A 12,978-nucleotide genomic window follows, 5' to 3' on the forward strand; every position below is an offset into this window, starting at 1 on the left:
AATGAGTTGAGCTTCTCTCATTCATTCAATGCCTCAAGCTTAACTCAATCATTGGAAGAAACAAAATGTAGTCGTTCAATTGTTGTATGAAAAATCCATCGTACTTTCAATGAATCAAACGTTGTTGATGGATTAAATGAAACAAACTGCACGAGGTGATTCAATAAACACAGCTTCGCTCTTTCATTCAATATCACCAGATAAAATCATTCATTGAATGAAACTAACTATATTCATTCATTGAAACAAACGTTATTCATTGATTCAATGAGTTGAGCTTCTCTTATTCATTCAATGCCTCAAGCTTAACTCAATCATTGAATGAAACAAACCGTATTCGTCCAATTGTTGAATGAAACATCCATCAAACTTTTAATGAATCAAACGTTATTCATTGATTCAAACAAACTGCACGAGATGATTCAATAATTATAGCTTCTCTCTTTCATTCAATGTCTCCAGCCAAATACATTCATTGACAGAAACAAACTATATCATTCAATGATACAAACGTTATTCATTGATTCAATGAGTTGAGTTTCTCTCATTCTTTCAACGCCTCAAGACTAACTCATTCATTCTAAGAAACAAAACGTAGTCGTTCAATTGTTGAATTAAGCTTCAAACATACATTCAGTGATTCAAACGCTTTTGATTGATTCAATGAAACAAACTGTACGAGATGATTCAATAATTATAGCTTCTCTCTTTCATTCAATGTCTCCAGCCAAATACATTCATTGAAAAAAACAAACTGTATTCATTCAATGAAACAAACGTCTTTCATTGATTCAATGAGTTGAGCTTCTCTCATTCTTTCAATGCCTCAAGCTTAACTCATTCATTGTAAGAAACAAAATGTAGTCGTTCAATTGTTGAATTAAGCTTCAAACATACATTCAATGATTCAAACGCTTTTTATTGAATGAATCAAACAAACTGCAAGAGTTGATTCAATGATTAGAACTTCTCTCTTTTATTCAATGTGTCCAGCTCCATACATTCATTGACTCAAACAAACTGCATTCGTTCATTCAATGAAACAAACGTTATTCATAGCTTCGCTTCTCTCATTCATTCAATGCCTCAACTTAACTCATTCATTGTTAGAAACAAAATGTATTCGTTCAATTGTTGAATTAAGCCTCAAACATACATTCAATGAATGAAACGTTTATCATTGATTCAATGAAACAAACTTAACTCATTCTTTGTAAGAAACAAAATGTATTCGTTCGATTGCTGAATTAAGCCTCAAACATACATTCAATGAATGAAACGTTTTTCATTGATTCAATGAAACAAACTGCACGAGATGATTCAATGATTAGAACTTCTCTCTTTCATTCAATGTCTCCAGCGTCAGACATTCATTGACAGAAACAAACTATATTCATTCATTCAATGTAACAAACGTTATTCATTCATTCAATAAGTTGAGCTTCTCTCATTCATTCAATGCCTCAAGCTTAACTCAATCATTGGAAGAAACAAAATGTAGTCGTTCAATTGTTGTATGAAACATCCATCGTACTTTCAATGAATCAAACGTTGTTGATTGATTAAATGAAACAAACTGCACGAGGTGATTCAATAAACACAGCTTCGCTCTTTCATTCAATATCACCAGATAAAATCGTTCATTGAATGAAACTAACTATATTCATTCATTGAAACAAACGTTATTCATTGATTCAATGAGTTGAGCTTCTCTTATTCATTCAATGCCTCAAGCTTAACTCAATCATTGAATGAAACAAACCGTATTCGTCCAATTGTTGAATGAAACATCCATCATACTTTTAATGAATCAAACGTTATTCATTGATTCAAACAAACTGCACGAGATGATTCAATAATTATAGCTTCTCTCTTTCATTCAATGTCTCCAGCCAAATACATTCATTGACAGAAACAAACTATATCATTCAATGATACAAACGTTATTCATTGATTCAATGAGTTGAGTTTCTCTCATTCTTTCAACACCTCAAGACTAACTCATTCATTCTAAGAAACAAAACGTAGTCGTTCAATTGTTGAATTAAGCTTCAAACATACATTCAGTGATTCAAACGCTTTTGATTGATTCAATGAAACAAACTGTACGAGATGATTCAATGATTAGAACTTCTCTCATTCATTCAATGTCTCCAGCTTAATACATTCAATGAAAGAAACATACTATATTCATTCATTCGTTGAAAGAAACGTTAGTGTTTGGTTTAGCGTTACTTTTAGGGTTAGGGTTAGGGATAGTGTTAGGGTGAGGGTTAGGGTTAGAGTTAGGTTTGGGGTTAGGATTAGGGTTAGGCTTAGGGCTTGGGAAAGGCTTACGCTTCGGGTTAGGTTTAGGAACAACGTTAGGGTTAGTGTTAGAGTTACGGTTGTGTTAGGGTTTGGGTCAGGGTTAGGGTTAGGGTCAGGGGACTGGTCAGGCTTGAGTTTAGGTTTATGGTTAGCTGCTCTCATTCATTCAATGCCTCAAGCTTAACTCATTCATTGAAAGAATCAAATTGTATTCCTTCAATTGTTGAATGAAACTGCAATCATACATTGAATGAATCCAACGTTATTCATTGATTCAATGAAACAAACTGCACGAGTTGATTCAATAAACATAGCTTCTCTCTTTCATTCAATGTCTCCAGCCAAATACATTCATTGACAGAAAAAAAACTATATCATTCAATGAAACAAACGTTATTCATTGATTCAATGAGTTGAGTTTCTCTCATTCTTTCAACGCCTCAAGCTTAACTGATTCATTCTAAGAAACAAAACGTAGTCGTTCAATTGTTGAATTAAGCTTCAAACATACATTCAGTGATTCAAACGCTTTTGATTGATTCAATGAAACAAACTGTACGAGATGATTCAATGATTAGAACTTCTCTCATTCATTCAATGTCTCCAGCTTAATACATTCAATGAAAGAAACATACTATATTCATTCATTCGTTGAAAGAAGCGTTAGTGTTTGGTTTAGCGTTACTTTTAGGGTTAGGGTTAGGGTTAGTGTTAGGGTGAGGGTTAGGGTTAGAGTTAGGTTTGGGGTTAGGATTAGGGTTAGGGTTAGGGCTTGGGAAAGGCTTACGCTTAGGGTTAGGTTTAGGAACAACGTTAGGGTTAGTGTTAGAGGTACGGTTGTGTTAGGGTTAGGGTCAGGGTTAGGGTTAGGGTCAGGTTTAGGGTCAGGGGACTGGTCAGGCTTGAGTTTAGGTTTATGGTTAGCTGCTCTCATTCATTCAATGCCTCAAGCTTAACTCATTCACTGAAAGAATCAAATTGTATTCCTTCAATTGTTGAATGAAACTGCAATCATACATTGAATGAATCCAACGTTATTCATTGATTCAATGAAACAAACTGCACGAGTTGATTCAATAAACATAGCTTCGCTCTTTCATTCGACGTCACCAGATACAAACATTCATTGAAAAAACAAACTATATTCATTCAATGAAACAAACGTTGTTCATTGCTTCAATGAGTTGAGCTTCTCTCATTCCTTCAATGCCTCAAGCTTATCTCATTCATTGTAAGAAACAAAATGTATTCGTTCAATTGTTGAATTAAGCCTCAAACATACATTCAATGAATCAAACGTTTTTCATTGATTCAATGAAACAAACTTCACGAGATGATTCAATGATTAGAACTCCTCTGTTGTATTCAATATCTCTAGCTTAATACAGTCACTGAAAGAAACAAACTATATTCATTCATTCAATGAACAAACGTTATTCATTGATTAAATGAGTTGAGCTTCTCTCATTCATTCAATACTTCAAGCTTAACTCATACATTGTAAGAAACAAAATGTATTCGTTCGATTGCTGAATTAAGCCTCATACATTCAATGAATGAAACGTTTTTCATTGATTCAATGAAACAAACTTAACTCATTCATTGTAAGAAACAAAATGTATTCGTTCAATTGTTGAATTAAGACTAAAACATACATTCAATGAATGAAACGTTTTTCATTGATTCAATGAAACAAAGTGCACGAGATGATTCAATGATTAGAACTTCTCTCTTTCATTCATTGTCTCCAGCGTCAGACATTCATTGACAGAAACAAACTGTATTCATTCATTCAATGAAACAAACGTTATTCATTCATTCAATGAGTTGAGCTTCTCTCATTCATTCAATGCCTCAAGCTTAACTCAATCATTGGAAGAAACAAAATGTAGTCGTTCAATTGTTGAATGAAACCTCCATCATACTTTTAATGAATCAAACGTTATTCGTTGATTCAAACAAACTGCACGAGATGATTCAATAATTATTGCTTCTCTCTTTCATTCAATGTCTCCAGCCAAATACATTCATTGACAGAAAAAAACTATATCATTCAATGAAACAAACGTTATTCATTGATTCAATGAATTGAATTTCTCTCATTCTTTCAACGCCTCAAGCTTAACTGATTCATTCTAAGAAACAAAACGTAGTCGTTCAATTGTTGAATTAAGCTTCAAACATACATTCAGTGATTCAAACGCTTTTGATTGATTCAATGAAACAAACTGTACGAGATGATTCAATGATTAGAACTTCTCTCATTCATTCAATGTCTCCAGCTTAATACATTCAATGAAAGAAACATACTATAATCATTCATTCGTTGAAAGAAACGTTAGTGTTTGGTTTAGCGTTACGTTTAGGGTTAGGGTTAGGGTTAGTGTTAGGTTTGGGGTTAGGATTAGGGTTAGGGTTAGGGCTTGGGAAAGGCTTACGCTTAGGGTTAGGTTTAGGAACAACGTTAGGGTTAGTGTTAGAGGTACGGTTGTGTTAGGGTTAGGGTCAGGGTTAGGGTAAGGGTCAGGTTTAGGGTCAGGGGACTGGTCAGGCTTGAGTTTAGGTTTATGGTTAGCTGCTCTCATTCATTCAATGCCTCAAGCTTAACTCATTCATTGAAAGAATCAAATTGTATTCCTTCAATTGTTGAATGAAACTGCAATCATACATTGAAGAAATCCAACGTTATTCATTGATTCAATGAAACAAACTGCACGAGTTGATTCAATAAACATAGCTTCGCTCTTTCATTCGACGTCACCAGATACAAACATTCATTGAAAAAACAAACTATATTCATTCATTCAATGAACGAACGTTATTCATTGATTCAATGAGTTGTGCTTCTCTCATTCATTCAATGCTTCAAGTTTAACTCATACATTGTAAGAAACAAAATGTATTCGTTCGATTGCTGAATTAAGCCTCAAACATACATTCAATGAATGAAACGTTTTTCATTGATTCAATGAAACAAAGTGCACGAGATGATTCAATGATTAGAACTTCTCTCTTTCATTCATTGTCTCCAGCGTCAGACATTCATTGACAGAAACAAACTGTATTCATTCATTCAATGAAACAAACGTTATTCATTCATTCAATGAGTTGAGCTTCTCTCATTCATTCAATGCCTCAAGCTTAACTCAATCATTGGAAGAAACAAAATGTAGTCGTTCAATTGTTGGATGAAACATCCATCGTACGTTCAAAGGTTGTTGATTAATTAAATGAAACAAACTGCACGAGGTGATTCAATAAACACAGCTTCGCTCTTTCTTTCAATATCACCAGATAAAATCATTCATTGAATGAAACTAACTATATTCATTCATTGAAACAAACGTTATTCATTGATTCAATGAGTTGAGCTTCTCTTATTCATTCAATGCCTCAAGCTTAACTCAATCATTGAAAGAAACAAACCGTATTCGTCCAATTGTTGAATGAAACATCCATCATACTTTTAATGAATCAAACGTTATTCATTGATTCAAACAAACTGCACGAGATGATTCAATAATTATAGCTTCTCTCTTTCATTCAATGTCTCCAGCCAAATACATTCATTGACAGAAACAAACTATATCATTCAATGATACAAACGTTATTCATTGATTCAATGAGTTGAGTTTCTCTCATTCTTTCAACACCTCAAGACTAACTCATTCATTCTAAGAAACAAAACGTAGTCGTTCAATTGTTGAATTAAGCTTCAAACATACATTCAGTGATTCAAACGCTTTTGATTGATTCAATGAAACAAACTGTACGAGATGATTCAATGATTAGAACTTCTCTCATTCATTCAATGTCTCCAGCTTAATACATTCAATGTAAGAAACATACTATATTCATTCATTCGTTGAAAGAAACGTTAGTGTTTGGTTTAGCGTTACTTTTAGGGTAAGGGTTAGGGTTAGTGTTAGGGTGAGGGTTAGGGTTAGAGTTAGGTTTGGGGTTAGGATTAGGGTTAGGGTTAGGGCTTGGGAAAGGCTTACGCTTCGGGTTAGGTTTAGGGACAACGTTAGGGTTAGTGTTAGAGTTACGGTTGTGTTAGGGTTTGGGTCAGGGTTAGGGTTAGGGTCAGGGGACTGGTCAGGCTTGAGTTTAGGTTTATGGTTAGCTGCTCTCATTCATTCAATGCCTCAAGCTTAACTCATTCATTGAAAGAATCAAATTGTATTCCTTCAATTGTTGAATGAAACTGCAATCATACATTGAATGAATCCAACGTTATTCATTGATTCAATGAAACAAACTGCACGAGTTGATTCAATAAACATAGCTTCGCCTTTTCATTCGACGTCACCAGATACAAACATTCATTGAAAAAACAAACTATATTCATTCAATGAAACAAACGTTGTTCATTGCTTCAATGAGTTGAGCTTCTCTCATTCCTTCAATGCCTCAAGCTTAACTCATTCATTGTAAGAAACAAAATGTATTCGTTCAATTGTTGAATTAAGCCTCAAACATACATTCAATGAATCAAACGTTTTTCATTGATTCAATGAAACAAACTTCACGAGATGATTCAATGATTAGAACTCCTCTGTTGTATTCAATATCTCTAGCTTAATACAGTCACTGAAAGAAACAAACTGTATTCATTCATTCAATGAACAAACGTTATTCATTGATTAAATGAGTTGAGCTTCTCTCATTCAGTCAATGCTTCAAGCTTAACTAGTACATTGTAAGAAACAAAATGTATTCGTTCGATTGCTGAATTAAGCCTCAAACATACATTCAATGAATCAAACGTTTTTCATTGATTCAATGAAACAAACTTAACTCATTCATTGTAAGAAACAAAATGTATTCGTTCGATTGCTGAATTAAGACTCAAACATACATTCAATGAATCAAACGTTTTTCATTGATTCAATGAAACAAACTGCACGAGATGATTCAATGATTAGAACTTCTCTCTTTCATTCATTGTCTCCAGCGTCAGACATTCATTGACAGAAACAAACTGTATTCATTCATTCAATGAAACAAACGTTATTCATTCATTCAATGAGTTGAGCTTCTCTCATTCATTCAATGCCTCAAGCTTAACTCAATCATTGGAAGAAAGAAAATGTAGTCGTTCAATTGTTGTATGAAAAATCCATCGTACTTTCAATGAATCAAACGTTGTTGATGGATTAAATGAAACAAACTGCACGAGGTGATTCAATAAACACAGCTTCGCTCTTTCATTCAATATCACCAGATAAAATCATTCATTGAATGAAACTAACTATATTAATTCATTGAAACAAACGTTATTCATTGATTCAATGAGTTGAGCTTCTCTTATTCATTCAATGCCTCAAGCTTAACTCAATCATTGAATGAAACAAACCGTATTCGTCCAATTGTTGAATGAAACATCCATCAAACTTTTAATGAATCAAACGTTATTCATTGATTCAAACAAACTGCACGAGATGATTCAATAATTATAGCTTCTCTCTTTCATTCAATGTCTCCAGAAAATACATTCATTGACAGAAACAAACTATATCATTCAATGATACAAACGTTATTCATTGAATCAATGAGTTGAGTTTCTCTCATTCTTTCAACGCCTCAAGACTAACTCATTCATTCTAAGAAACAAAACGTAGTCGTTCAATTGTTGAATTAAGCTTCAAACATACATTCAGTGATTCAAACGCTTTTGATTGATTCAATGAAACAAACTGTACGAGATGATTCAATAATTATAGCTTCTCTCTTTCATTCAATGTCTCCAGCCAAATACATTCATTGAAAAAAACAAACTGTATTCATTCAATGAAACAAACGTCATTCATTGATTCAATGAGTTGAGCTTCTCTCATTCTTTCAATGCCTCAAGCTTAACTCATTCATTGTAAGAAACAAAATGTAGTCGTTCAATTGTTGAATTAAGCTTCAAACATACATTCAATGATTCAAACGCTTTTTATTGAATTAATCAAACAAACTGCAAGAGTTGATTCAATGATTAGAACTTCTCTCTTTTATTCAATGTGTCCAGCTCCATACATTCATTGACTCAAACAAACTGCATTCGTTCATTCAATGAAACAAACGTTATTCATAGCTTCGCTTCTCTCATTCATTCAATGCCTCAACTTAACTCATTCATTGTTAGAAACAAAATGTATTCGTTCAATTGTTGAATTAAGCCTCAAACATACATTCAATGAATGAAACGTTTATCATTGATTCAATGAAACAAACTTAACTCATTCTTTGTAAGAAACAAAATGTATTCGTTCGATTGCTGAATTAAGCCTCAAACATACATTCAATGAATGAAACGTTTTTCATTGATTCAATGAAACAAACTGCACGAGATGATTCAATGATTAGAACTTCTCTCTTTCATTCAATGTCTCCAGCGTCAGACATTCATTGACAGAAACAAACTGTATTCATTCATTCAATGTAACAAACGTTATTCATTCATTCAATGAGTTGAGCTTCTCTCATTCATTCAATGCCTCAAGCTTAACTCAATCATTGGAAGAAACAAAATGTAGTCGTTCAATTGTTGTATGAAACATCCATCGTACTTTCAATGAATCAAACGTTGTTGATTGATTAAATGAAACAAACTGCACGAGGTGATTCAATAAACACAGCTTCGCTCTTTCATTCAATATCACCAGATAAAATCATTCATTGAATGAAACTAACTATATTCATTCATTGAAACAAACGTTATTCATTGATTCAATGAGTTGAGCTTCTCTTATTCATTCAATGCCTCAAGCTTAACTCAATCATTGAATGAAACAAACCGTATTCGTCCAATTGTTGAATGAAACATCCATCATACTTTTAATGAATCAAACGTTATTCATTGATTCAAACAAACTGCACGAGATGATTCAATAATTATAGCTTCTCTCTTTCCTTCAATGTCTCCAGCCAAATACATTCATTGACAGAAAAAAACTATATCATTCAATGAAACAAACGTTATTCATTGATTCAATGAGTTGAGTTTCTCTCATTCTTTCAACGCCTCAAGCTTAACTGATTCATTCTAAGAAACAAAACGTAGTCGTTCAATTGTTGAATTAAGCTTCAAACATACATTCAGTGATTCAAACGCTTTTGATTGATTCAATGAAACAAACTGTACGAGATGATTCAATGATTAGAACTTCTCTCATTCATTCAATGTCTCCAGCTTAATACATTCAATGAAAGAAACATACTATATTCATTCATTCGTTGAAAGAAGCGTTAGTGTTTGGTTTAGCGTTACTTTTAGGGTTAGGGTTAGGGTTAGTGTTAGGGTGAGGGTTAGGGTTAGAGTTAGGTTTGGGGTTAGGATTAGGGTTAGGGTTAGGGCTTGGGAAAGGCTTACGCTTAGGGTTAGGTTTAGGAACAACGTTAGGGTTAGTGTTAGAGGTACGGTTAGGGTCAGGGTCAGGGTTAGGGTTAGGGTCAGGTTTAGGGTCAGGGGACTGGTCAGGCTTGAGTTTAGGTTTATGGTTAGCTGCTCTCATTCATTCAATGCCTCAAGCTTAACTCATTCACTGAAAGAATCAAATTGTATTCCTTCAATTGTTGAATGAAACTGCAATCATACATTGAAGAAATCCAACGTTATTCATTGATTCAATGAAACAAACTGCACGAGTTGATTCAATAAACATAGCTTCGCTCTTTCATTCGACGTCACCAGATACAAACATTCATTGAAAAAACAAACTATATTCATTCAATGAAACAAACGTTGTTCATTGCTTCAATGAGTTGAGCTTCTCTCATTCCTTCAATGCCTCAAGCTTATCTCATTCATTGTAAGAAACAAAATGTATTCGTTCAATTGTTGAATTAAGCCTCAAACATACATTCAATGAATCAAACGTTTTTCATTGATTCAATGAAACAAACTTCACGAGATGATTCAATGATTAGAACTCCTCTGTTGTATTCAATATCTCTAGCTTAATACAGTCACTGAAAGAAACAAACTATATTCATTCATTCAATGAACAAACGTTATTCATTGATTAAATGAGTTGAGCTTCTCTCATTCATTCAATGCTTCAAGCTTAACTCATACATTGTAAGAAACAAAATGTATTCGTTCGATTGCTGAATTAAGCCTCATACATTCAATGAATGAAACGTTTTTCATTGATTCAATGAAACAAACTTAACTCATTCATTGTAAGAAACAAAATGTATTCGTTCGATTGCTGAATTAAGCCTCAAAGATACATTCAATGAATGAAACGTTTTTCATTGATTCAATGAAACAAACTGCACGAGATGATTCAATGATTAGAACTTCTCTCTTTCATTCATTGTCTCCAGCGTCAGTCTTTCATTGACAGAAACAAACTGTATTCATTCATTCAATGAAACAAACGTTATTCTTTCATTCAATGAGTTGAGCTTCTCTCATTCATTCAGTGCCTCAAGCTTAACTCATTCATTGTAAGAAACAAAATGTAGTCGTTCAATTGTTGAATTAAGCTTCAAAAATACATTCAATGAAACAAACTGCGAGAGATGATTCAATAAACATACCTCCGATCTTTCATTCAATGTCTTCAGCCATACCATTCGTTGAAAGAAACAAACTGTATTCATTCAATGAAACAAACGTCATTCATTGATTCAATGAGTTGAGCTTCTCTCATTCTTTCAATGCCTCAAGCTTAACTCATTCATTGTAAGAAACAAAATGTAGTCGTTCAATTGTTGAATTAAGCTTCAAACATACATTCAATGATTCAAACGCTTTTCATTGATTGAATCAAACAAACTGCAAGAGTTGATTCAATGATTAGAACTTCTCTCTTTTATTCAATGTGTCCAGCTCCATACATTCATTGACTCAAACAAAATGCATTCGTTCATTCAATGAAACAAACGTTATTCATAGCTTCGCTTCTCTCATTCATTCAATGCCTCAACTTAACTCATTCATTGTAAGAAACAAAATGTATTCGTTCAATTGTTGAATTAAGCCTCAAACATACATTCAATGAATGAAACGTTTATCATTGATTCAATGAAACAACCTTAACTCATTCTTTGTCAGAAACAAAATGTATTCGTTCGATTGCTGAATTAAGCCTCAAACATACATTCAATGAATGAAACGTTTTTCATTGATTCAATGAAACAAACTGCACGAGATGATTCAATGATTAGAACTTCTATCTTTCATTCAATGTCTCCAGCGTCAGACATTCATTGACAGAAACAAACTGTATTCATTCATTCAATGAAACAAACGTTATTCATTCATTCAATGAGTTGAGCTTCTCTCATTCATTCAATGCCTCAAGCTTAACTCAATCATTGGAAGAAACAAAATGTAGTCGTTCAATTGTTGAATGAAACATCCATCATACTTTTAATGAATCAAACGTTATTCATTGATTCAAACAAACTGCACGAGATGATTCAATAATTATTGCTTCTCTCTTTCATTCAATGTCTCCAGCCAAATACATTCATTGACAGAAAAAAAACTATATCATTCAATGAAACAAACGTTATTCATTGATTCAATGAATTGAATTTCTCTCATTCTTTCAACGCCTCAAGCTTAACTGATTCATTCTAAGAAACAAAACGTAGTCGTTCAATTGTTGAATTAAGCTTCAAACATACATTCAGTGATTCAAACGCTTTTGATTGATTCAATGAAACAAACTGTACGAGATGATTCAATGATTAGAACTTCTCTCATTCATTCAATGTCTCCAGCTTAATACATTCAATGAAAGAAACATACTATAATCATTCATTCGTTGAAAGAAACGTTAGTGTTTGGTTTAGCGTTACTTTTAGGGTTAGGGTTAGGGTTAGTGTTAGGGTGAGGGTTAGGGTTAGAGTTAGGTTTGGGGTTAGGATTAGGGTTAGGGTTAGGGCTTGGGAAAGGCTTACGCTTAGGGTTAGGTTTAGGAACAACGTTAGGGTTAGTGTTAGAGGTACGGTTGTGTTAGGGTTAGGGTCAGGGTTAGGGTTAGGGTCAGGTTTAGGGTCAGGGGACTGGTCAGGCTTGAGTTTAGGTTTATGGTTAGCTGCTCTCATTCATTCAATGCCTCAAGCTTAACTCATTCATTGAAAGAATCAAATTGTATTCCTTCAATTGTTGAATGAAACTGCAATCATACATTGAAGAAATCCAACGTTATTCATTGATTCAATGAAACAAACTGCACGAGTTGATTCAATAAACATAGCTTCGCTCTTTCATTCGACGTCACCAGATACAAACATTCATTGAAAAAACAAACTATATTCATTCAATGAAACAAACGTTGTTCATTGCTTCAATGAGTTGAGCTTCTCTCATTCCTTCAATGCCTCAAGCTTATCTCATTCATTGTAAGAAACAAACTGTATTCGTTCAATTGTTGAATTAAGCCTCAAACATACATTCAATGAATCAAACGTTTTTCATTGATTCAATGAAACAAACTTCACGAGATGATTCAATGATTAGAACTCCTCTGTTGTATTCAATATCTCTAGCTTAATACAGTCACTGAAAGAAACAAACTATATTCATTCATTCAATGAACGAACGTTATTCATTGATTCAATGAGTTGTGCTTCTCTCATTCATTCAATGCTTCAAGTTTAACTCATACATTGTAAGAAACAAAATGTATTCGTTCGATTGCTGAATTAAGCCTCAAA

The sequence above is a fragment of the Chiloscyllium punctatum genome, chromosome 4 (assembly GCF_047496795.1).
Source record: "Chiloscyllium punctatum isolate Juve2018m chromosome 4, sChiPun1.3, whole genome shotgun sequence".
NCBI classification, from domain to species: Eukaryota; Metazoa; Chordata; class Chondrichthyes; order Orectolobiformes; family Hemiscylliidae; genus Chiloscyllium; species Chiloscyllium punctatum.